This window comes from Physeter macrocephalus, chromosome 12 (assembly GCF_002837175.3).
Source record: "Physeter macrocephalus isolate SW-GA chromosome 12, ASM283717v5, whole genome shotgun sequence".
NCBI classification, from domain to species: Eukaryota; Metazoa; Chordata; class Mammalia; order Artiodactyla; family Physeteridae; genus Physeter; species Physeter macrocephalus.
The window spans coordinates 19,537,815-19,565,330 of NC_041225.1; positions in this window are offsets into that span (position 1 = coordinate 19,537,815).

Below are 27,516 nucleotides of genomic sequence, written 5' to 3' on the forward strand. Positions count from 1 at the left end.
AGCCGCTCCGCGGCATGTGGGATCTTCCCAGGTCGGGGCACGAACCCGTGTCCCCTGCATCGGCAGGCGGACTCTCAACCACTGCGCCACCAGGGAAGCCCCATCTTTGCTTTTTTTAAACAGCCTTACCACCTTAGTAATATGCATCCTTAAACAATATAGTTAGTTTTACCTGTTTTGAATATTATATATGAAATCACTTAATTTTTTGCATCAGGACATTTTTAAGTTATGTTTTTAGGATTCATCCATGTGGCTGCCTCTAGCTGTAGTTAATTCATTGTCTTTGCTGTATAGCATTCCACATGGTTGTATGACTATACTACAGTTTATTTATCCTTTCTACTATTCATGGATATTTGGGTTGCTTCCAGTTTCGGACTATCTTGCATAATGTTCCTATGAAACGTCTTTAGGTACACATGTGCAAGCATTTCTGTTCTACCAGAAATGCCTATAGCAGTAGGACTGTGAGGTCACAAGGTATGTATTTCTTCACTTTTATTCAGCATACTAAATTATTTTCAAAGGGATGTAGCAATGTTCACTGCCAGCAGCAGTGTAGGAGAGTCCCTGCTGCTCCATGTGGTTAAAGATAAAAGATTCTAGCCTGAGTGGACACTTCCCCCACTCTCTCAGGCAGGAAATTCAATCCAGCAGAGAATGTAAAGCGTAATATTCAATGGCTTTTAGTATAGTATACACAGAGTTTTGTACCCATCACCACAATTAAATTTAGAACATTTTTATCACTCCCAAAAGAAAACCTGCACCCCTCAGTAGTCACCCCCCCCACCTCCTCCATCCTCCCCAACCCTAGGCAACAACTAATCTACTGTCTGTCTCTACAGATTTACCCAGTCTGGATATTTCAAATATGAATGGAATCATACACTATCTGGTTCTTTGCATCTGGCTTCTTTCACTTAGCTCAGTGTTTTCAAGGATCATCCATGTTGTGGCATGTATCAGTACTTCTTTACTTCTTATTGCTGAATACTATTCCATTGTATGGATACATCATGTTTTATTTATCCATTCATTACTTGATGGACATTTGGGTTGTTTCTACCTTTGGGATATTACGAATAATGCTGCTATGGACATTCTTGTGCAAGTTTTTGTATGGACATTTTTTAAAAATTGGGGTATAGTTGTCTTACAATGTTGTGTTAGTTTCTATTGTACTGCGAAGTGGAGTTCCCTGTGCTATACACCAGGTTCTTATTAGTTATCTATTTTATACATATTAGTGTATATATGTCAATCCCAGTCTCCCAATGTATGGACATGTTTTTTATTTCCCTTGGGTATTTACCTAGAAGTTGGAATTGCTGGATCATATGCTATGTGCTGACTTTCTATCCAGCAATACTGCTAAACTTGATTTATAATTCTAAGATCTCCTCTATAGATTATTTTGTATTATATATTATAAAATTATATTAAGGATAATGACAGTTTTTGTTTCTTCCTTTATATGTTTATTTCCTGCCTTACATCACTGTTTCCTCAATACCATATTGAATAAAACAGACGATAGCAAGTATCCTTGTCTTGTTCCCATCTCAAAGGGAAAGATTTCAATGCTTTAGCTATTAAATATACTTACTGTGGTTTTAAAATAGATAATACTTACCAGATTACACAAGTTTCTTTCTTTACCTAACTTACTAATTTTTTTTGTTTTATCATGCACTGATGTTGTATTTTATCAAACACTTTTTCTGCGTTATTGAGATGATCATATGATGTCTCTCCTTTAAATTGGTTAATGTAGCGAATTATGATTGTTATTCTTGGAATAAACTCAACTTGGTCATGATATATTATCCTTTTCATATGGTAGTTTGTAATATTGCTGAACGTGAATTGCTAATACTTTGTTTAGGATTTTTTTTCTTCTATGTTCTTCACTGGGAATTCCCTTTGTTTTTCCTCGCTTGTACTATACTTGCTGGATTGGGATATGAAGTTATGCTTGTCATACACTGAGTTGGGGAATATTGCCTTATTTTGTATTCTCCTAAATATTTGTGCAATACTGGCTTTAGCTTGATAGAACTCACTCTAGAAGTCACTTGAACCTGGACTTTTTTTTTAAGTTTTAATTATAGGTCCAACTTTAAAATACTTATAGGTTTATTTAGTTTTTCTTTCCCCTTGGGCCAATTTGGTAAATTGAATTTTCCTAGTAATTTTTAAATTATAAGGTGCTTCAAAATATTCTCTTATCATTTTAATATTTATAAGATCTATTAATAATCTATAACTATGAGAACTATATCATTCCTGATAGTAGTTACTTGTGCCTTTTCATTTTTCTCTTAATAACTCTTGCCAGATGTTTATTAGTTTTATTTCTCTTTCAAAGAACCAACTTTTAGCTTTGTTGATCTTCTCTAATTGTATTTTTCTATTTTTCATCTTTTATTTTCTACTTCAAAATAATTTTCTTTTTTGTACTTTTTAAGAAGGTTATCTTTATCTTCCTGACACTGACCCTTAGCTCCCTAAATTCAGGCTTTTCTTATATTTGAATTCAAGACTAGAAATTTCCATCTAATTACTGCTTTAGTTGCATTCAGCAAATTATTTATTGTAGTAAATTATTTTTGTAGTATTTTTTATCATGTAGCTCAAATAATTTTCTACCTTACATTATGATCTGTATTTTGATTTATGAGAAATATGTTTCTTATTCCAAACACATAGGGACTGTGTTTTTGTGATTTATTTCAAGTATAATTGCACTGTGTCAGAGAATACACTATGAATCATTTCAATTCTTTGAAATTTGATGAGACTTACTTGATAGCATAGTAAATCATGTGTGCTTGTAAAGAACATGAATTCTGCAGGTTATTCCTATTTCCTTCTTCATAAAATCTCACACTACCACTGTGTACTTATTTATTTCTCCCTGTACTTTTTCAATTGTTTCTTATATATTTTGATGCCATAGTGTTAGGTGTAGAAATCTTAAAGTCTTTTATCTTCCTGGTAAATCAATCAATACAGAAAATGGGTGGATAAAAAAAGATGTGCTAGGTAAATTACAACTCACTTTCTACCTGCCTGCATCTTTATATTTTACCTGTGCTTCCTGCAAAGAGTATATGCTTAGGGTACTTTAAAGAAATTCAATGTTTACTTTTTAACTGTACCATTTGGTTAAAATGTTAAATTTTTACATTTAATTTAAAATTTAGTTTTAAAAATTTAAAATTTACATTTAGTGTAATTACTAATATAATTTAGTTGAAATCTACTCTCTTAATACTTGCTTTAGCTTTCCTCCCTTTCTCTTTTCTCTTTCGTTGCTTACTTTTGATTTATTATTTTATTATTACATATTTCCTAGTGTTAGTTTGAAAGATATTCAAATTTTGGTCATTCTTTCAGTAGTTACTCCAGAAATTATGACATGCAGCCATGATTATCAGAGTCTAATGACAACTGGTACGTTTATCCTCCTGAACAATAAAATTTAACCTTGATAATTTAACCTCATCTGTCCTCCTCCCAACTTGTACACCCTAGATGTCATACATAATTATTCTATGTGTTTTTAAATTTACATTGCTTTTTGAGTTGATATTCATTTAACTTGGCCTATGTATTTATCATTTGCATTGTACTTCATTCCCTCTGCATCTTTACCATCCATTCGCCATTATTTTCCTTTTGTCTAATGAGTATTTTCAAATTTTCTGTAGTGTAATTCTGCTGCTGGTAGACTCTCAGTTTTCATTTGGAAATGTTCTTATTTCTTGAAGATGCTTATAGGATGCTAAGTTGGCAGATATGCTCTTTCACATTGAAAACATACCCTCTGGTCCATACTTCTGCACTTTTGAGAAGTCAGCTGTCTAACTTTTTTTTTTTTTTTTTTTTTTGCGGGCCTCTCACTGTTGTGGCCTCTCCCGTTGCAGAGCACAGGCTCCGGACGCACAGGCTCAGCGGCCATGGCTAACGGGCCTAGCCGCTCCGCGGCATGTGGGATCTTCCCAGACTGGGGCACGAACCCGTGTGCCCTGCATTGGCGGGTGGACTCTCAACCACTGTGCCACCAGGGAAGCCCAGCTGTCTAACTTTTGAAGGTAATCTATTTTTAATTCTCTGGCTGCTTTTAAGTTTTTCTCATTGTCTTTAGGGTTAAATTTTACTATGAGGTGTCTAGGGATAGATTTCATTTACCTTATTTGGAATTTATGAGATTTTGAATTTGGGAATTAATATCTTTCATCAGTATTAGAAAATTATTAGCTATTATCTTAATCTCTTTAGATGTTGATTTTTGCCCCATTTTCTTTCTCCTTTCCTTCTAGGATGCCAATTGCATGTACGTAACATCTTCTTACTCTATTCTTTTTTTTTGTTTTGGCAGCATCAGGTCTTCATTACTGCATGCAGCCTTTCTCTAGTTGCAGCGAGCTGGGGCTACTCTTCGTTGCAGTGCACGGACTTCTCATTGTGGTGGCTTCTTTTGTTGTGGAGCATGGGCTCTAGGCACGTGGGCTTCAGTTGTTGTGGCATGCAGGCTCAGTAGTTGTGGCTCATGGGCTTAGTTGCTCTGTGGCTTGTGGGATCTTCCTGGACCAGGGATCGAACCCATGTCCCCTGCATTTGCAGGCAGATTCTTAACCACTGAACCACCAGGGAAGTCCCTCACTCTATTCTTTATGCCACTAATCCTCTTCTTCTGTATTTTTCATCCCTTTCACATTCTGTGCTTCATTCTCGATAGCTTTTTTTTCTGACCTATCTTCCAATTCATTCAGTTTTCACTCCATCTGTTTCTAATTAGCTGTTAAACCCATCTGTGGAATTATTTTTGTTATTGTAATTTTCATTTCCAAAATTTCTGTTTGGTTTTTAAAATATTGGTGATTCTCCTATTTTTTTTTAAATAATAGACTTCATTTTTTAGAATAGTTTCAGGTCTACAGAAAATTTAAGCCAATAGTATAGACACTATACCATATACCTCCTTCCTCCCAACCCCCCTATTATTAACCTCTTGCATCAGTGTGGTACATTTATTACAATTAATGAACCAATATTGATACATTATTATTAACTAAAGTCCCATGTTTACTGTAAGGTTCACTGTGTTGTACAGTTCAATGGGTTTTGACAAATGCATGACATCATGTACCCATCACTACAGTATCATACAGAATAATTTCACTGTCCTAAAAATCCCAGGGCTTCATCTTTTTATTCCTCCACTCCCTTTCCCTGAATACCTAACAAACCCTTGACTGTTTGTTTACACCTTCTGATTCCCTGCCAAAATTTTCAAGCTTTTATTTCTCTGAGCATAGTGAGTATGGTTGTTTTATAATCTGGCAATTCCCATGTCTGGAGTCCTTGTTTCTACTGTTTTTTTTTTTTGCACTTTAATGTGTAATACTCAAGGTACAAGAAAACTGCATCTAACATTGTCATAAATAAAAGAAATCAGATCAGTCATCAAGGGCTCCAGAGTGAACAGCATCTTCAAAACCTCCATGCCTATCATCTTTGCTTTCTGGGTGTAATTTAATAAGATCATCAATTCTTGTTGTTCTTGAAAATTCTCATTAATATTATCTGTCTCTTGGATGCCTGGTAATTTTTTTGTTTGTTTCAAATATTTTCTCAATGTTTTTTATTGTGGTGAAATACACCTAACATAAAATTTACCATGTTAACAATTTTTAAGTGTACAATTCAGTGCTAATAAGTACATTCATATTGTTGTGCAACCTTCATCACCATCCATTTCCAGAACACTTTTTATCTTGCAAAATGGAAACTATACACTCATTAAATGATAACTCTCCCATTTCTCCTTCCCTCTAGCCCTTTGAAACCACCATTTTACTTTCCATGTCTCTATGAATTTGACTCCTCTAGGTACCTCATGTAACTGCAACCATTTAGTATTTGCATTTTTGCTACTGGCTTATTTCACTCAGCATCATGACCTCAAGTTTCATCCACGTTGTAGCGTATGTCAGAATTTCCTTCCTTTTTAAGGCTGAATAATATTCCACTGTGTGTTTAGACCACAGTTTTCTTATCCATTCATCCACTGATGAACACTTAGGTTGTTTCTACGTTTTAACTGTTGTGAATAATGCTGCTATGAAAACGGGTATAGAAATATCTCTTTGAGATGCTACTTTCAACTTTGGGCTATATACCCAGAAGTGGAATTGCTAGATCACATGGAGATTCTACATGTAATTTTTTGAGGAACCAGCACAATGTTTTCCACAGCGGCTATACCATTTTACATTCACACCAACAGTGCTCAAGGGTTCCAATTTATCCTGTCCTCATCAATACTTGTTATTTTCTGTTTTCTGATAACCATCCTAGTGGGTGTGAGGCGGTACCTGATTATTTTTTATTACGTGCTTGACATTATGTTTGAGAAATGATATGTAGAAATAATTTGAAGTTTAGAATAATGTTGTCTTCCCTTACAAAAGGTTTTCATTTCTGTCTGTCAGATGTGTGGGTACTCTAGCAATAGGGTATGACCTTAAACTATCTTCAGTAGTAGAGATTTTCTGAGTCACCAAAAGGACTCAAAATCTGGTTTGTATTCCATGCTAGGGCCAATATACTTTCGACTTACCCTTATTTCTCAAAATCAGACCTTTGTGGTCCCTTCTTGAGGTAGGGAATTAATTTAGCAGGGTACCCCTCCCCTTAGCAGGCTCTGGACTCTGACTTTTGTCCCTACATGTTCAGGAGGCTCTAAAAATGCAGCTGAACCTCTGAGCCACTTATTCCAGCTCAAAAATACCCCCACACCAAGGCAACTCCAAGTGCATCACTCATCCCTCTGGATTTTTTACCTTTCCTGGATCTTGGCCTGGTAGCATTTCACTGTCACATTATTAGCTCCTTGATGCTCTTCAGTTTTCTTTAAAATATGTTTTGTTCACTTTTTTTTTTTTCGGTATGCGGGCCTCTCACTGTTGTGGCCTCTCCCGTTGCGGAGCGCAGGCTCCGGACGCGCAGGCTCAGCGGCCATGGCTCACAGGCCCAGCCGCTCCGCGGCATGTGGGATCTTCCCGGACTGGGGCAAGAACCCGTGTCCCCTGTATCGGCAGGCGGATTCTCAACCACTGCACCACCAGGGAAGCCCCTGTTCATCTTTTAAAGTTGTCTTTAGCATGTGGGTTTGTCTGAATGATCTAGTTGCTATTAGCTGTATTCCAAGTGTTCACTTCTCTTTCCTCCAGATCTAAGGTGTATTAAGGTCAGGGGCTACCTTGTTTTCGTTTTTTGTATCCTCAGAACCTGGCACTTACTGTTAGTGCCTGACATATTTTTTAGGAGCTTACTAAATATTTGTTGATTGAATGCATTCTTGGAGTGGGTTCATTCTCCTGATCTGGAGGAAGATATCAGAAGAACTCTTGTGTAATGTCAAAATCAAATTTGTACAATACAACAAAGGTGGACTTTAGGGACATGACCAGAGTCAGATAATAAAACAACTATGCAAAAAATACCAAAGTAGGACAAATGAAAAAAAATCAAACCATGGGCAAAACAGACAGGAAGAAGGCATAAGCTGTAAGGTACTGAGGTAGAGATGCATTGCTTATCCTTCAAATGTCGATGAACAGGGTTTTGTTGATTATGATGATTTCCTTTTAAAAATGCTATGTATCATTGTTACCCTATTGCTGATGAGATAAAACATTTAAGAAAAACACTCATTGGTTCCACGTCATGCCTAATTCATTTGATGACTCACATTGGAATTATTGGTGCCCATGTGTCCTAATAGAGGATGAATTTGGGGAACTGATTAGACCAGAGTTCAGAATTTAGTGCCCAGCTTGGCCACTATGTGATTGTGAGCGAGCTTCCTAACTCCGTGATCTCTACTCACTCCCCTGTAAAGGGGAGGAGACTAGCTCCTCTTCAGGGTTGGTTGTGAAGACAATGCCCACCAGGTGCCTGAAGTGGACAGTGTTTACCCTTGTTATCCTCGCCCTGAGCTCGGCGGCAGGTCCAGCAGGTACACCCCCAGCCCCGACAGTGGACGGCACAGCACTTTCCAGAAAACAGGCACTTAAAATATTTACTGCTTTTTCCTCTTGGGGATGAAAGAAAGTAAGTGTGGTAGTTTCTCCGTTTCCTGTCCCAGGGCCTACTCACTCAGGGCCAGGGTGCCCAGCCTCCAAACTGACTTCTACTTTCCTGTGCTCTCCCCAACCCAGCAGGCCTCTACATTAGTGCTTGCTAATTTTGCTAGATTTATAATTATAATTGAAATGTAATTTTTCTTATTTATTTTTAGGTGAATCATTAATTTTAAGTGAATTATGTAATTACATAGTTGTTTAATAACTAATTATTCCAGACACCCTGATACCATTTTCCACCCTGGGCTAAGGGCTTCCTCGTGGCCTCCAAGTCCCGTGAGTAAGCTAATACCTGTTTTCCTAATTGAAAATTACTGAGCATCTTTCTAAATAGAAACAACTACCTCCCATTGCATTGTGAGGAATCAGGCCTGTTCCCTGTCTTTGGTAAATGGCCCCAATGTAATCCACCCTCGAGATGCGGCATATAGCTGTTTTTGTAATATAAATAGAGGGTGTCTTGCTGTGAATAAAGTGTCCGATTCTGATGGGTGAGATTGAAGATAAGGTCCCAGATGAATGGCAAAAGGGCTCTCTTAGACTGTATGTCTGCTAACATCACTGAAATGGGGCTGATACAGGATCTCCAATGTCATGCTCCCCGCAGAGCAGCCCCCCCTCCCCTGTGACGGGCCAGATAGGCTGCTCCCTGACAGCTTTCTTAAGCCTGAAAAGCCTCAGTTTCCCTCACCTGCTTGTCCTCTGTAGAAAGCCTTTCAGGGCCTGGACCTTTCAGTGGCCAAAATCCTTCAGCAACCTTTGACCTAAGATAACACAAAGAAGGAAGGAGAACTATCTGGATGAACTGGAAAAAGGCTGGCACAGGGCATTCTAACTGAAGTCCCTGTGGGATGCTAAAAATAAAATACAAAAACAAAAAATCAAAGCTGATGAAAATACTGGCTCACAACATACTGGTTGATATGTTATCAGATATCAAAAGAATTAACAATAGGACATTTGGAAATGAGTACTCAGTGGAATAAACGTCCAATAGGAGAATAGGGAGGTAATTTCATGGCTTTATGTCAAAGTATAATGTTCAAAAGGTTAAAAACATGAATTTCATACAAATATAGAAGGTTTATTTAACACATTAGTGAGAGATTCAGCAAGACGTTAAAGCTGCTTCAGAGAATTCAAGAATTTATTTATTCATTTCTGAAAGGCATGCTGAAATGATTTTGCTAAGTGTATTAGTTTACTAAGGCTACCATAACAAACTACCACAGACTGGGGGCCTAAACAAAAGAAATTTAGTTGTTCCTGATCCTGGAGGCTAGAGGTCAGAGATCAAGGTGTCAGCAGTGTAGGTTTCTTCTATGCCCTCTCTGGTTGGCTGATAGATGGCCGTCTTCTCCCTGTGTCCTCACGTGGCTGCTCTCTGTGTGTGTCTGTGTCCTAATCTCCTCTTCCCCTAAGGACACCAGTCCTATTGAATTAGGGTCCACCCCAATGACCTCATTTTAACTTAATTACCTCTTTAAAACTCTATCTCCAAGTACATTCTGAGGTACTGAGGGTTAGGACTTCAACATATTAATTGGGGGGAGCTGTACACAATTCAGCCCCTAAGACTCAGCGTCAGAGACAAGACTAGCTACTATCCTAATATGGCAAGAAAACTGTAACCTTTGGTGTAACTTTCTCCACCAGACAGAAATCTTTGCAAATCTACTGGACACAAACCTGTAATTAAGAATCTGGGCCATAGTTAGTAGTAATTAATAACTCAAACAAAGATATGTTCCCTAGAGAATCAAATAATCTTTGAGCAGGCCTGTTCAACAATGTCCCAAAATAATACTTAAAGGAAATGCAGTCACCCTGTTATCATAATCCCAATTTGGCATAGTTTTTTTTTTCCCACACGTGTAACAAATACAACAAAATGTAAAAACAGACAAGAGACAATACAAGAGGTTAGGAAAATAAGTAATATACAGTATGTACTGGGAAAATTGTCAGTCTGGAATTATACTCAATGGAATTTCTCCAAGATTAAGTTATTGGCAAAATCCACTTAATAATAACACTGAAACTCTTATTGCTTCTTTCAATTTATATATAGATTGAAAAGTCACAACAAAACTCATGATAAATTTGTAAGTATTCACTCATTAATTTAGTCACTGGTTTAAATCAAACCATTGTATTGCGGGAAAAATGGATTTAAGAAACTAAAATTAATTTTTTCCATAGATGCTTAAATTTACTTTATAAGAGCTATTTTCACGTGAATAATTAATGTATCTATTACAAATGATTCTGTCATAAATGATGATAGATCCAACTGAGCTTTCTTAGCTATTAACATTACACTGGTTTAAATTGACCTTTGCCTTATTTTAATGTTTGATAGACACTCCCCAGCACTCAGCCACCTCCAGGTTCCCCAAATTATGTCAAGTGAATGAGGAATTATTGCTGCTCTCCACAGTATATATAATAAAGAATTCTCATTTTTGGAAAAACTTCAATCACTTTATTTCCTCCTCAGTAATACTGGCTTCACTGTTGTTATTTAATGGGCAATATTTTTGTCATTAAACAAACAGGAAATCTTATCCCCTCCCCTCATTTTAAACAATAGAGCAATGAATAAAATTCTACAGAGTTCTCTCTACAAGTGGATGATTCTTTTCTTAGTATGTTTTCTTAGACATGGAATTGTTGGGTTAAGAAGCATGTTTAAATTTTTAATAGATACCATCAAATTGCTTTTTGGAAAAGTTGTCCCTACTTTTCCTGAAATACACAATGCTTCAGAAAGCTTGCCCATGTCTTTGTATCCTGGTCAACATCAGATGTTTGTAGTTTGTCTTGGAAGCCCATTTAAAAAAAAAAAAAAAGTTGTTAATCTAATCAATGTTTTTTTCCTCATTTCTATTTTAATATTTATTTCTTTGATTATTACTAAAGTTGTTTTCCTTTTTCACAGTTCATGCCTTTTGAATTTCTTCCGTGAAAAGAGTAATCGTATTCTTTACCGGTTTTTCTATTAGGGTTTTTGTTTTTTTCTTATTGATTCGTCGTAAGACCTCTTACATAGTAAGTAAGTAATTTGGACGTTAATCATTTCAGCTGGATATTTTGCAAACATTTCCCTGTACCTTTCTTCTGCTTTGCTAAATATCTAATTAATTTACTGCTTGGGTGAATTTTTGCCATGTACAAGTCTTATATTTTACATAGTTAATCTTTAAAAATATAATTTGTGATCCTAGTATCAAGATAAAATAATATATATACTTTTGCAGGTTAGAATTTCTTAGAAGGTAGCGATTGATTCTACATCCTTATCTTTATTCTGGATGCTGTGGAAGTTGGGTAATTTCTAAGCATCAACAAATTTAGGTGGGCAAGGAAAAATTAATTGCATAGTCATAAACAATGGCACACTAAGAAAGGGTTGACTTTACTAGAAAAACAAAAGATTGAATAATCTCCAAGAATGTATTTAAAGGGGAAGTTTAAAAGTTCACATGTGGGTAATGGAAGCCACCATTAGTAATGTTTTGGAATTTGTTGCAAGTGTAATTGATCTTTAAAAAGTTGAAGCCCTTGAAAGAAGAAATGAAAGAGTCTGGAAAGTAGGATTATTTTGTTTAAAAATGCATGAAGTTCTTTGATAATACAGTGTGGCTGGGGAAATGTCAGGAATCAAGATTGAGCCACAAGAACAAACCTCAAGTATTTTGTCATGAAATGAAATAAAAAATTTTTAAGGATAATTTCAGCAACTTTATGGCTATTTTCCAGGAGATCACTTACAACCCCCGATCTGCAGCTGTGACCAGAAATTATCTGGGTTCCCCCGGCATGAGATGAGAAAACGAAGGAGTGCTCTGAGTTCACACACATCCAAGTGTACGGTCAAGGATAATTTAAGAACCTCGGCTATAAAAGATTAGCAGCCCGCCTTTTTAAAAGTACGAAATGGGGCTTCCCTGGTGGCGCAGTGGTTAAGAATCTGCCTGCCGATGCAGGGGACACGGGTTCGAGCCCTGGTCTGGGAAGATCCCACATGCCGCGGAGCAACTAAGCCCGCGCGCCACAACTACTGAGCCTGTGCGTCTGGAGCCTGTGCTCCACAACGGGAGAGGCCGTGACAGTGAGAGGCCCGCGCACCGCGATGAAGAGTGGCCCCCGCTCGCCGCAACTGGCGAAAGCCCTCGCACAGAAACGAAGACCCAGCACAGCCAAAAATAAATAAATAAATTTAGAAGTAAAAAGTACGAAATGGCGTGTGTTTGTCGTCTTAAGAGAAAATATCAATGTATTGTTGCTCTTGTTGCCTTAATTCCCCAAGAGCCACGTGAAAATCCTGCAGGCACCTCCAGTGTCAGGTGTGCAGACTCAGCCCCCAGGCCCTTCCAAGTCTACCCCCAAGGGCTTGGTTAGCTAGCCTCACCTGTCCTGTCATCCAGGCTAGAAAGCCTCGAGGTATTTTGGGTTCCTCCCTTCTTGTTTCCCTGCCTTAGATCCAAACGGTGGACAGAAGGGATTTCTTCCCGGGAATCTTCTCAACTCCTGGTGAAAATTAGTTATTCCCTCCACTGTGTTTCTAGAAGGAAGGTACTTTTTCAGTGATGGAGCTTATCACAGCTGCTTGGTCTTTATGGCCCATGCACATCCTGGCACATAATAGGTGCTGACAATTGTGCTCACCTGAGTTGAAGTTAAATCCAGGGAGGCCAGTCAGCTATATGATGTGCTTTCTACCGCTAAAATTAGTCTGACTGCTATTTTATTGTTGCTGCTCCTTAATCCTTGCAGGTTCCATTGCTATAATTTTTAGGATGGTTCTTCTCCGCCCCAGGATTCGCGGTGTTTTTTTCTGCAGCTGTTAGTAACTGCCTACAAAATTCTAGCCTGTATCCCCAGGCTTGAAGTATCTCTGTAAGTGAATAGGCTACTGTGATCACTTTTTATTACCCAAGAGCCACCTATGATGCAAGGCATTTTGTAACCTTTGGGAAAAATATTTCTGCAAGTCATTCTCAGGCATCTTGTGAATGGCAAAATGAGAATACTTTTGCTTTAAAAAAAAATTCTTTTTAGTCTGTTTGTAGAAGTAACTTTCACATTATTTTATAAAGTGCACTTTAAACACTTTTGTGCTACATATATCGAAATAATGTTACTGGAGGTGAGTTTGGAAACAGTTACGGGAGCTGGGAAGCTAAGCTGCTCCCACCTCTGAAGAAAGCCTAATTCAATCATCAGAGCCAAAGAGCCAGGCTCCTGGCCAGGTGGATGGGATGGAAAAGCTGGGTAGATGGGTGGTCACGAGACAGACACTCCGCCCAGTCCCTAAGGGCAGGGACTTGACCCTAGCCACCATTTTATTCCAGAATATCATTCACAAAAGGCCCCTGAAGCAGTTCACTATATGCACAAACTTCAAACAGAGGCTGTCCTGTGCTCATTTCCTGGGGATGTACATGATTGGTCAGCAGGTGACAAAGGGCTTTCCCGGCTTTGGGCACAGAAGAAATACTTGGGAGAAGTGGCAAGAACGAGACTAGGTTCCATGCCCCACATCAGGAGAGCGTGCTCCAGGTCTGAGAGGCACAGGGCCCAGAAGATGGAGGATCTGAGTTTGCTCCACCGATGGATGGAAACACTGCCTATGTCGAGGGTGGCCAGGGAGGGGTGCTCACAGCGGACAGTTCCCAATACCTTCCCGGTCCCCCTGGTCCGCCCCCTCCACCGCCAGCCACACACAAGAGCCTGCCCAGGGCACCTCGAGGCTTAGCTGGCTCCCCGGGCAGCCTCCCATGTGGGCAGCTCTCCTGTTACCTGTCCTCCGGATGGGCCTCCAAATACCTCTGAGTCCAAGGATGGAGACAGGGCTGTAGAACGAAAGTGCCCCACACTGCACTGCAGGTTGTTGGGAGACTGAATGGGGCCCAAGCCTCCTCCCAAGATGGGATGGTGGTTAATTACTTGTTGCTGAATAACGCTGGAAGCTGAACAGCAAAGGTGGGAGGGGAAGGAAACAAATCAGCCAGCTGGTCAGGATGCAAACGCTTAAGAGGGATCACTATCTCCTGCGTGTTTGTTTAGGTGCTGATAACAGCACCTAAAACCTGCCCTTGAGGAGGAGAGAGATAGGAAGATAGGAAGGCAGGCCAGCAGGCAGGAAGGGCCAGGCACAGGCTTAGAAAGAACTAGCAATGCCATCCATCCGTCCATCCATCCATCCATCATCCATCCATCTATCCACCCACCCACTCATCCATGCATCCATGCATCCATCCATCATCCATCCACCCAACCACTCAGTGGAATATTACTCAGCCATGAAGAGGGACGAAGTCTGACACACGCTACAACACAGTGATCCTCAGAAACATGGGGCTAAGCGAGAGAGGCCAGACACAAAACTCCTGGAGGACTCGGGATGCTCATCTAGCCGGATCCCCACCCTGCCTGGCCTGCCCCTCTCACTTCCTCTTGGATGTAGTATCTTCAATTTGTTTCTTTGAGTCTTAAGCAATTAGTACCTGCTCTTGGCAAATGTATGTGGTAGCTCAACTTCCTTCTCTTCAACCCCCTCTCACCTTTTGGGGTTCTCTCTGCCCCCCACCATTCCACCTCTCCCACAAGTATAATCTTGGGGTTCACCAGGTCATAAGGAACCCTCCCCACTTGCACCCACGCAGACGTACCTCCCATGACAGTGCTCTCTCCTTGGGTTCAAATCCTGGCCCTGCCCTTTCCTAGCTGTGTGATGACGGCAAATCATTTTGTTGTCTAGATCTTCCACGTGGGAAGTAGTGATAGAAAAGTACCTAATTAGAGCTGCCATGAGGAGCCCATGAGACAGTCAACAGCACGTAGTGAGCAGGTCACAAGTGATTTCTATTATTAGTAACAGTGACCCCCTCCCCCCATGACTCAATATGCATTTTCAGGATCATCTGGAAAGCCATGTATTGTGACTGTCCACATTTTTGTTTGTGGCTGAAACATACTGGTACAGTTATTACTGGAAGATATGGCACTTGACTTTTTTTTTTAATAAATTTATTTATTTTTGGCTGCGTTGAGTCTTCACTGCCGTGCACGGGCTTTCTCTAGTTGTGGCGAGCAGGGGCTACTCTTTGTTGTGGTGCGCGGGCTGCTCACTGCGGTGACTTCTCTTGTTGCGGAGCAGGGGCTCTAGGCGCGTGGGCTTCAGTAGCCGTGGCACGCGGGATTCAGTAGTTGTGGCTCGTGGGCTCTAGAACACAGGCTCAGTAGTTGTGGCGCACGGGCTTAGCTGCTCCGCGGCATGTGGGATCTTCCCGGACCAGGGCTCGAACCCGTGTCCTCTGCACTGGCAGGCGGACTCTTAACCGCTGCGCCACCAGGGAAGCCCTGGCACTTGACTTTTACCATAGGGTTTCTCAAACTAGGAGCCAGGGATATATCCTCAGGCGTCACCAGGCTCACAGATTTGAGAAATGCTGCCATATACTAAGTGGGTAATGAACTACATACGACTGACAAGCCACAGTTGCCCCTTGACAATGAGTTGTGACATAAATATCAATAAATGTGGCCATGGTGTCTCTAAACGTAAAGGACCTATGGCCAAGGTCTGTATGAGTGGCAACCAGCCTGCCCTGGGCCCCTGGCTCTCTGGACGTTGTTCTGGGTCCCTGAAGCAAGTGTGGAATAAAGGACCCCCACATGGCCAGTATGACTGATGATTTAGTGGAAAGAAACCACAGTGGGGGACAATGTGGTCAGAACTGGACACCCGGAGTGTGAGATCTCCAGGGCCCTTTCCAGCTGTATAATTCTGAAACAGCACATCCTTCAGAGGGTATGAAATCATATCACAGCAGAGAGGAATATGATAGTATTAGGGGCTGAAGTTATGACTGTTCCTCCAAAATGCGTATGTCGAGGTCCTAATCACCGGGGTGATGGTATTTCGAGGTGGTATTTGGAGATTTAGCTGAGGTCATGAGGATGGGACACACTTGATGGGATTAGTGCCCTTATAAGATGAGGAACAGAGACCAGAGCTCCCTCTCTCTGCCAGATGAGAACACATCAAGAAGATGGACGTCTGCAAGCCAGGAAGGGGGCTCGCACCAGGAACAGATTGACTGGCACCTTGATTTTGGACTTCCCAGCCTCTAGAACTGTGAGAAACAAATGTCTGTTGTTTAAGCCACCCAGTCTGTGGTATTTTGTTACAGCAGCTGGAGCAGACTAAGACAGATGGCAATCTAAGCAGCCCTATTTGGTATAAGTAGTATTAAATCAATTAAGTGTTCATTTTGGACAAAAGTTTGCATTCTTTTGCTGGTGATTACGGATGGATCCTAGCTGGTTATCTTACTAAGAATTTTACCAGAAAACTTGTAAAAGACTTGGCACAATTGTGCCCAGCACATCTGCAGCCTTAATTTAATGAAGGGCCTCTTAATAAGGGGGAGGACTGGGAGTCAAGGAGCCCAGGGTTGGGTTTCTGCTCTACTGCAAAGTAGCTGCCCGATCTGGAAGGTTCTTCCTCCTTTTGGGTCCCAGGTACTCAGTGGCTTACCAAGAGCAGAGCAAAGGGAGAGGCAGTAAGGGGGTGCCCCATCTGCAAATAATGGTAAAATAATAATAAGACTGAATAAATGTCCATCATCTTTTTATTATCACTATACTTGAGCAATTCTAAACGAAATCAGTGTTAAAATACTCCTTCCCCCCAAGAATCTTCTTTGGTTTATGTTCTAAATGATTGGCGCAATTACTGTAGATTTTTAAATAATGTTTATGTAAACCTTAGCCCATTTGTGTTACTTATCCATTATATTCGTTTTTCTATTTCTGCATAACACATGCCCACAAACGTGGTGGCTTAAAACAACTCTCACTTCTGGACATACATTGAAAAAACTAAAGTCAGTATAGATAGACTGATTAGAAGACACATCAGGGCTTCCCTGGTGGCGCAGCGGTTGGGGGTCCGCCTGCCGATGCAGGGGAACACGGGTTCGTGCCCCGATGCGGGAAGATCCCACATGCCGCGGAGCGGCTGGGCCCGTGAGCCATGGCCGCTGGGCCTGCGCGTCCGGAGCCTGTGCTCCGCAAAGGGAGAGGCCACAACTGTGAGAGGCCCGCGTACCGCAAAAAACAAAAAAAGAAGACACATCAGAAGACATTATAGAAGACACATCTGCACTCCCCTGTTCACTGCAGCACTATTCACAAGAGTTAAGACATGGAAACCACCTAAGGTCCTTGACAGATGAATGGACGGAGAAAATATTCATATATATATCTATATATAGATATTATTCAGCCATAAAAAAAAGAAAGCAATTCATTTGTGACAACATGGATGAACCAGAGGATCATTATGCTAAGTGAAAGAAGCCGGACCCAGAAAGACAAATTTTGCATGAGCTCACTGACATGTAGACTAAGAAAAAGTCAATCTCAGAAGCACAGAGTAGAACAGTGGTTGCCAGGGGCTGGGGGGCAGGGAGACAGAGAGATGTGGGTCAAAGGGTTCAGAGATTCCATTACGCAGAATGAATGTGTTCTGGGATCTAATGTACAGCTTGGTGACTACAGTGAAGAATACTATATTGTATACGTGAAATTTGCTGAGGGGGTAAATCTTACGTGCTCTCAGCACACACAGAAGGTAACCCTGTGAAGTGCACAACAGGTTAATTAGCCTGAGTGTGGTGGTCACATCAAAATGTATACATATCTCAAAACATCAAGTTGTACATCTTAAATACAGACAATGTTTGCTCATCGATTATATTTCAATAAAGCTGAAAACCGACTAAACAAACCAAGCCCATCACCTGCTCACTAGCTCACAGCTGTGATATTTAGGATCTGGTACAGTGGTGCTTGGCCGGTACTCTGCTCAGCCAACCCGAGTCCTCGTCTGGCGGCTCCGGGGGATAAATAACCTGTCTCCAAGCTCATTCTTCAGGCAGAATTCCGTTCCTCGTTGTGGCAGGACTGAGGTTCCCAGGTCCTTTTGCTGATGGTCGGCTGGGGGCTGCTCTCGGCCCCTCCATCCTCAAACCAGCCACAGTGAGTCCAGTCTTTCTCCTGCTTCAAATCTCTGATTTCCTGGGTCTCTGACTCTACACCCAGGTTGAAAGGGGCTCCTGTGATCAGGCCAAGTCCACCTCCATAATCTTCCTAAAAGGCCAACTGATTGGAGACCTTCATTCCATCTGCAAAGTCCTTCACAGCAGTGCCTCAATGAGTGTTTGATTGACTAATGGGAGACGGAGCCTGGACACAGGGGCTGGAAATCTCGGGGCCATCTTAGAATTCTGCCCACCCCAATCCTGAATAAACTTTGTCCACTATGGGAAAGTGGATCAGAAGATTCCAGTTATGCCGTTGGCCCTGGATTAGCCTGGGCTCAGCTACCCCCTTGCGTCCCTTTTGAGCGAGTTCACTGAGTTTATGTCTGTTTATCTCTGTGGAACGGCATATTCCCGCGTTTAAGCAGTAGATTTGAAATAAAGGATGATAGCAGTACAGTTGTGGAGACGAAATGGAATATGACTTCTTTTCTGGCGTTCTATATGATCACGTGGGGTTTTTATTTTTAAAATGTAAAACCATGAAGCTGTGCAAACTGCCAGGTATAATTGCTATGTGCAAATTTTCCATACATGAAATACGTGATTAAATGTAAGTGATATTTGAAAATGTGACAGTTGAAAATTCAAATTTATTTTTTGTATTTGCCTTCCTTTTTTATTCAATTGCTCTGAAACTATAGTATTGTTCATTACCATGATGGACTAATTTTTAGGTATACCTTTTCCTCCTTTATAAAAAAAATACATTAATGTAATTAAAAAGCACTAATCCATTGCTTCTTTCTTTTGTTGTACTGGAAATTTATTTCCTTTCTTGTACAGGGTGTTTCTTTTGTATTTTACGTTTTGCTGTCATCATTATCTAGAAAGCTCAGTAAAAGGAAAACTTTACTGCATTTTTTTTATCCCATGTCTTAATTACTACTGAAAACTGTTTTGTTGTAAAAGAGGGAGGGGGATAAAAACTCTTCCTTCCAGATGTCAAATGCCCCGGTTGCCCACTGCAGGTGCTTGGACCCGCTTCCAGGGACGTTAGCAGAAGCTGACATTTCCTGGCACTGCGGTGAGTGCTTTGTATATAGTATCTCATTTAAGCCTCACAAAAACTTCCCTTTACAGATGACAAAACAGCCCAGAGAGTGGCCCTCCTGTAGGTGGAGAAGCTGAGACTTGAAGTCATGCAAAAGCCATTAGACACCCCACTAACTGGTAGAGCCTTGGTTTGCTGGAAGTAACTTTATGTTCTATTTGTCCTGCCTCAAGTTGGGCAATGACACGATTTCCTGACACAGCTTCTCTGCCATAGACAACGGTGTGGGCTGAGCCCTCTCCACCAATGGCAGCTTCATTCCTGAGCACGGCTGGCCCCACTGATGCTGGGTTTCCAGACTCGCTCCCCTAGGACGCCTGTCCCTACCCCCTGCGGTTCTGGGATGGTAAACGAGGTAAGACCTGCTTCGGATATTTTTGAATCTGCTTGCTGCACGTTAGTTCTTTCACAGCAGGGGCAGTGTGTGGTCGGTAGGTGTAACCCCAGCACCTCCCAGAGTCCTTGGCACAGAAAATGGGCTTAAGCAATGTTGGAGGATCTTCCTTGGCTGGCTGCATGAAAACTGCTGGCTGAGAAGGTGTTTGGAAACTCTCTGGGAATATGGTTTAATAGTACGCCTCTTGATCTCCCATGAATGATGATCAGTTCCTTCCTCTGGCAGGAAGTAGCGGCCTGGTTTCCTCAGCCAGAGAGATTTATTCCCCTGCAACTATGGGTGGATTAAAACGGCAGACACAGGCAAAGCTGAGAGTTGGGCAGGATGGCCTATGTCAGCCTGGCTGACAAACACGTCCAACCACACTGTCGGGAAAGGGAGAGTCTGGTAGTCAGTCTCCAAATCTGGGCAGATGTCCCAGTGCTGCTGTCCTGCTGTACACATGGCAGGACCATACTGCACACCCACTGGGATGAGGCATGGCTGTGGGGCTTCTTTGGCCAATGAATTATGGCCAGAAGCTTAGGGAGCTCGTGGGTAATTTGCTGTGTCGCCTCCCTCATCCCACTGTGATCGTGGGATAGTGCGTGTGGGGAAGGAAGCTCCGTCTACCTGGGCCGCTTAATGACAGTAGTGAGCAGAGCTCGTCCACCAAGCCAGAGTGGACATGCAGCATAAGCAAGAAATCAGCTCTTACTGTCGTGGGTCCCTAAGATTTTTAGAGGGATTGTTCTCGTAGCAGCACCTAGGAACACAGAGAACCCGAGGATGCTGAGAAGGACCTCAAGGGGCTGAAGCGTTAAGGGAAAGAGACCGGAAATGTGGACCAAGAGGTCGGCGGCAAGGGGGTCTGGGGAGACAGGAATGCTGGGCTGTGCACACTCTGTACGGCGGGCTGGGTCCCTCTGGAGGTCCGGGGGGGTGGGGAAGGGAAACACAGGCCGTCGGGTGACACAACCCAGGAGGTATGCTAATGAGGGTTTTGCGGCACCCCCTGACTGTGGGTCACCGCTGCCTGGAGAAGTGGTGGCCGGGAAAGGGTCAGGGAGAGTGTGTCATGCCCTGGACAGTTGGAGCCTGGAAAGTTCTAATTCTCCTCCAGGGTGAGTAAGCTGGGATACCCACGAAGGACGCTAAATCTGACTTCCTGTGTGGGGGGTATGCCCAGCTGTGGGTGAGCTGTCACTTTATCACACGTGGCTGGTGACTGACGCACTTGGCTCTGTGGCCCCTTCTTGAATAGAGGACTGCTATGGTCATTACTCATACATTCCTTCTGCAAATATCAGAGGTCCGAGGCACTGAGACCACCACTGAGGTAGACAGGCTGCACGGATATTATGGGCTGCGTATAGCCCAATAATTAACAGCAATTTACTGTGGCTTCTTAAGTCCTCTGACAGAGGTAAGTACAGGTTGTCCAGAAGCAGGGCACAGAAACTAGCCCAGGAGGTCTGCAAAGACCAAGGCTGCTGGTAACCGAATTGGGAGTCAGGTTCTTGCTGCTGCAGAGGGAACGCCCTCCGCCCCACTTACAGATAAACACAGCCCTTCCTTCCAAGGGCCAGCTGCAGCAGGAAAATACTGAGTTGCCTGTGGATTTGAAGGCAATATAAAAAGTTCTGTAAGTCAACGTTCTGGGAATAAAACACTCATGAGGTGAAGGCTTATGATTCATACTCTTAGGTTCACTTTGTGGTCAAACCAAGGAAGAAAAAAAAAAATCTGGGGAATTTGAAAAAAGCCAGGTATCTGGAATGAATTAACTAGTTCTTTTTCCTCTCTCTCTCTGTGTCTCTCTTTTAAATTATAAGTACTATCAGAAACTCAAGGGACCTGAGACCATCAGAAAATTAGTATATCACAATGATGATGGGGTGGGTGCCCATCTGGAGTTATCTCTTCCCATTCCAAAGAGTCCCACCACCCCGTCCCTCTCCCATTTTCTTCCACTGACCAAACATTTTCATCCTTTAAGGCGCAGTTTAAAATCTCCTGGAGGGCTTCCCTGGTGGCGCAGCGGTTAAGAGTCCGCCTGTCAATTCAGGGGACACGGGTTCGAGCCCTGGTCCGGGAAGATTCCCGCATGCCGCGGAGCAACTGAGCCCGTGTGCCACAACTACTGAGCCTGCGCTCTAGAGCCCGTGAGCCACAACTACTGAGACCGTGTGCCACAACTACTGAAGCCCACGTGCCTAGAGCCCGTGCTCTGCAACAAGAGAAACCACCGCAACAAGAGAAGCCACCACAATGAGAAGCCCGTGCATTGCAACGAAGAGTAGACCCTACTTGCCGCAACTAGAGAAAACCTGCGTGCAGCAAGGAAGACCCAGTGCAGAAAAAAATCTCCTGGAATTACACAAAGCAAACCCTAAACAGTGGTTACCTGCTGAGAATGGAAGTACATGGGGAGTGACAGGAAGGTCCACTTTTGCTTTTTTCAAGTTTTATAAGTATGTATTATTTTGTTTAACTATAGCCAAAAATAAACCCATGAGGAAAAAAATTCCACCTCCCCGTGGAAGCTTCTTCTCTGATTCTCTATTGCAGGGGGACCTCATGCCCCTGACACCTCACAGCCTTCTCCCATTAGCTAACTTTCCATGGGGAAGTCTTTTCCCTTCCTTTAGATGGTAGGTCTCAGCTGGAGCCATCAACGTGCACGGCACTGCTCACACACTGGGAGCTCAGGTAATATCTGGTGAATGAATAAAAACCCACAACGTCGGCACCTCCATTTATGGGAATCGTGGTTGTGTGTGTGCTCGAAATTCATACCTTTAACCGAGTCCCCAACTTTGTGCAGTCTAGTAGACGCAACAACTCTTTTCCGTTCCCTTCTGGTTTCCACACACCCGCATCAGTCCTATCGCCTCCTCCAAGAAATGAGACATGATAGTCCGTGGGAGCTGACGGGAGCTGGGGAGACTTACAGCTCTCCCTCCTGCGAGGAAACAGGACTCTGAGCCCTGAAGGGCCTGCTCCCCTCCCGAGGTGCCTGGGGAAAGGTCTCCCCGCCACCGCCCTGAGCCTTTTTCCCACGTGGATCCACTAGATGGCCTTCGATGAACACGGTGACGGGAGGAGGCCCTTGCTGGCAAAGGAAACACTTCCTTGCTTATCTGTTCATTTGTTTGCTTTCCCTTTCACCCTGTGTCCCCTTAAACCCCTGGAAGTATCACTAATATTAAAAATAAATCACTTGTGGCTTTGAGAATGGGGCCAGTGCTGTGTCAGCATCAGAATGGAAGGGTCTTCAAGCAGAGATTTCTGATTGTTGGCTGAACCATCTGACTGATTTTCTGAGCGCTGGCATCTTGTTCATCCCAGCGTAACTCTGTATAGAAAGAAATATGTAAAATAAAGACAGATGGCAGGACTTAGGATGGGTGGGTGTGAGAGGGGGCGGGCTCTTCCGTGCATGGCTGGCTCTCTGCGTAAAGGTGTGGCTTTTGTGAAGCAATGTGGCTTCATAGAAGAGCCATCAAATAACTCAGATGCTTGAACGAGGAAACTTTCTTTTGAGGAACAATCTAAGAGTTAGAAAGAAGTGACCGGTATCAAAATGTTCAGATCAGAAAACCTGGATCAACACTAGGGAATGACTCAGTCACCTGTGAGGAATCAGTAGAACACGTGGGCGTGAAAAATGGTGGAAAGCGTGAACTCTGTCTGTCTCTGTGCACATGAAATCTGTTAGGTGATGTTTTCTCTAGTTAAAGATGAATTTTCTAGTTTAGAGAGTGAGATGAAGAGCAGGTACTTTCATCATAGTGAGACTTTACACAGACAGCAAAATGTCCCCACGTAGGAGTCAAACAAAAGTAAACTCAATAACCGCCTTCAGTGGAGACCCTGGGAGGAAGTGGGCCGTCTCCAGATGGGAGAGAATACAGTGCAGACTTACGAGGAGGAGGTATTGGGTGGGGTGGGGGGGCGGTGTCTTAGTCTGTTTGGGCTGCTGTAACAAAATACTTCAGACTGGGTGGTTAAAACAACAGAAATTTATTTCTCACAATTCTGGAGACTGGAAGTCCAAGATCAAGGTGCCAGCAAGTTCAGGGCTCTCTTCCTGCCTTGCAGACAGCCATCTTCTTGCTATATCCCCCTATGGCAGAGAGAGAGGGGGCTCTGGTCTCTTCTTCTTATAAGGACACTAATCCCATCACGGGGGGGTCCCGTCCCCATGACCTCATCTTAACCTAATTACCTCCCAAAGGCCCCACTTCCAAAGACCATTGCGGTGGGGATGAGGGCTTCAGCGTATGAATTTTGAGTGGAAGCAAACAATTAATCCACTAGTGGGGACAATTCCACCCGTGAATGTTAGGCCGAGCACAGAAATAGCCCAGGCCAGGGGAAGGCCTGAGAGCTGCTTCCTCTGTGAGACTAACTGGGTGTAGTCGTGGCTCTGGGGAGAGAGGCCGGGCATGCAGGGGCTGGTCCGCACTTGCACAGACGAACTACCATCTACTCAGATTGCATCGCTGATGGTCAGTCACAGGCTTGTCACTCAGACCTAGCATTTGACCTACATTCAAACTACCACACAGTTCCAGGCCATACCATTTTGTATACAACTCAGGGCCCACAGGCTTGAACCACTGTAAGGGACAGTCTGGTGACCACAAGGAAAAAGCCAGCATTCCCTTGGAGGTCCAGGTCCCACTGGGAGATTTTTCTGGCATCCTTTCCATGCAGTAAAAATGGCAGAAGATAAGGCAACACCAGTGAATACACATAAAAATGTGTATTTGAGTGCTGATAATGTCCAACATTGCAAATTAAGAAGGGTGATACAAACTGCAAGGTTGGTTTCCTCTCTCCTGTAAGGTTGTAGAGTTAGAGACACAATTTTTTAAAACTGCTCCAAAAGATATCCTCAAATTCAGAGACAGTTTTTAAGATGATCAAATCTTAAAAATATCTATAAAGCATCTACTGTGTCTGGACCCTATGCTAGACACTGGGGTTACATCACTGAACAACCCAGATGCTATCTCCACCTTGATCAAGCATAGACTCGCGGAGAAGCGCTGATAGTTACACAATTAATTAACGCTATTGTGAAAAGTAACACTGCAAAGGAGAATACAACTGCTATGACACTGAGTTTCAGGGGTCCTGTCCAGATGGGAGTGGGGAATCAGCAATTTTTTTTTAAGTGGTTTAAACAGAGACCTGAAGGATAGAGGTTAGTTGAGTGTATTCATCAGCTAGATCTGCCGTAACAAAATAAACAAGAGAAATTTATTTCTCACAGTTCTGGAGATGAGGGTGCCAGCCAATTTAGTTTTTGATAAGAAACCCTTCCTAGCTTGTAGATGGTGTAGATGGCTGGCTGTCTTCTTGCTGTGTCCTCACCTGGGTGGGGTGGGGGAAACTCCAGTGGCCTGTGGTGTTTCTTTTAATATGGCCACAAATCCTATTGTACTAGGTCCCCACCCTTATGACCTCATGTAACCTTAATCGCCTCCATAATGGCCCTGTCTCCAAAGATAGTCCCATTGGGGATTGGGGCTTCAACACATGGATTTTGGGGAGAATGCAAGCATTCAGTTTGGGGGAGGAGTGAGGCCTGGGGCATGAGGGGAAGGAGTGACCGGGTGGCTGGAAAGGCAAAAGTGGAAGCTGGAGGAGGGACTGGGTTAGCCTGGGCATGGGAAGCCAAGTTAAAGATTTTGTTCTAACCTAGAAGCAGTGGAAAACCACTGGAGAGTGTGAAGCAGGGGCGTGACACTGGAGAGCAGGAATGGAAGGTGGGGCAGGCCGTCAGGAGGCAGGGGGCTGGAACTAGGGTGGTGGTTGTGGAGATGGAGAAAGATGGATTTGCCATATGGTTTGGAGATAGGATCATCAGGACTTAGTACAGGCTTGAACATGAGAGGTGAAGAGAGGGTGTCAGACACAACTCTCTCTGCAGATGTTGGCCCTTTACCAGGACGGTTTTGAAGGAGGAGCACGTTGGCAAGGAAATGGCGAGTTCAGTCTGGACATGCTGAGTTGGAGATGTTACAAGACCTCCAAATCTGAAGTTGGACATGGAGGTGGGGCCTGAGCTGGAGACACAGGTTTGGGAACAGGTGAATAGGGTCAGCTGAGGACAGAGTGTAGAGTGAGAAAAGTAGGAAGCCTAGGACTGAACCCTGAGAAACGCCAGGACTGGTAGGTTGAGCAGGGGAGGAGGAGGCAGCCAGGGATGCTGAGAAGTGGCCAGCGATGTAGGGGAGAAATTAGGAGAACAGGATGCCGTGGAAGCCAGTGCAAGAGAGTATTTCAAGAAGAAGGTGGTGTCCAAGCTGAGTGGTGTTGATGAGTCAGAAGAGGATTGAGATGTCTTTTGTTTATAGTAATTTCTACGCCCTTCTTTGGGCAGGCGGACTTGCGGGGGGCGGGTTGTGAGGCATAAGACAGTCTGGAGTGGATGGAGAAGGAGAAGGTGAGGAAATCAGCTCTGACGGGAGACCGGGTGGGAAAGGACTGAAGGAGGCTCCACAAGGTGGAAGGGACTTGGTGGCTCCATTGCTAGTTGGAAGGCTCTATTCTCTGACAGGAAGAGGTTCAAGGTGTCTTTACTGGGAAGATCAAAAGGGAAGGGTGGAGAGCCCCAGAGGAGTGGGGCCTGAGGCGGAAAGACACTCAGCTCCCTGCCTGTCAGAGGAAGGGAGGGGGAGGGGAAGATGGCTGAGCAGGGCGTAAAAGGCTGGCGGAACGTTGTACTGGGCTTGGAAGGTGCTGTCAGCTTCCCGCTGGGGTGAGCTGCCCGGGCCGTGTGATGTCAGCATCTCTGGCATCTGGGCCCCCAGTATGCTCCATGGAGGGTGAGGACCTGCCTGTCGGCATTCTGGGAGATGAGGGAGAGGAGAGGGCTGCCCACCGCAGACCCCACTGGGCACAACGCGTGTAGTTTTCCCCACTTTTCAGTGCAGGGCCCCGTCCTCGTATGCATGGAGGTCCCGTCTGCTTTCTCCATAGACTAGATCTCCAGTCTCCGTACAGGGCTGGGGAGAGGCAGTTGGGGTAGGGGGCACCTGCAGACCTAACCGCTCCTCCGACACCCTGCAGCCCTCCTCCTTCACCCCCACTCCCAGAAGTGCCTGGTCAGCCTTTTCCTGGGCTTTTTGAGGATGTTGCCATGTCAATGGTGGAGAATCTCGTCTTTCTGCACTGCCGGATTTGGCTTTGATCTGCTTTCCAGCTTCCAGAACCTTAGTATCTCTTCCCCTGTTCTCTCTGTTAGAGTTCAGTGAGGTTTCAGGAAAGACCAGAATCAGAGGCAGGGGTTCAGGCCGCCATCTTTCCCCAGAAGTCAGCACCATAGCAGTGGATCAGCAAGAAATACTTCTGCTTTTGTAAGAAAGGAAAAGACTCCAGAGCTTCTTGTTTCTCTGCTGCTGTTCGGATACCAACACCTCAAACCTGCCCTCCTGGCCTCATCAAACCAAACCAAGCAAAACGAAGACACACACAGACAGAAAACGCCGTCAGCTCAGATTTGGAATTAGATGGACCCAAGGCCTTTGGACCCACTGATGGCCTATAGCCACCAAAGATGAAATGAGACAAATATAGAAACATGTCCTGAATCTTCCAAGTATAGTGATTAATGAAATGCCCTCTGAGTCCAGAGAAATGATTTCTTTTTCTGAAGTTTTTATAAAGAAACTTTATAAAAATAGTCACAGAAATTAAAATAAAAGAGTAAAAGAAACTTAACCGTAATCCCATCTGCTACCCACAACACACGATTTTGTTCTGTTTTGTTGTTTCAGACTTTCAAACAGTTCT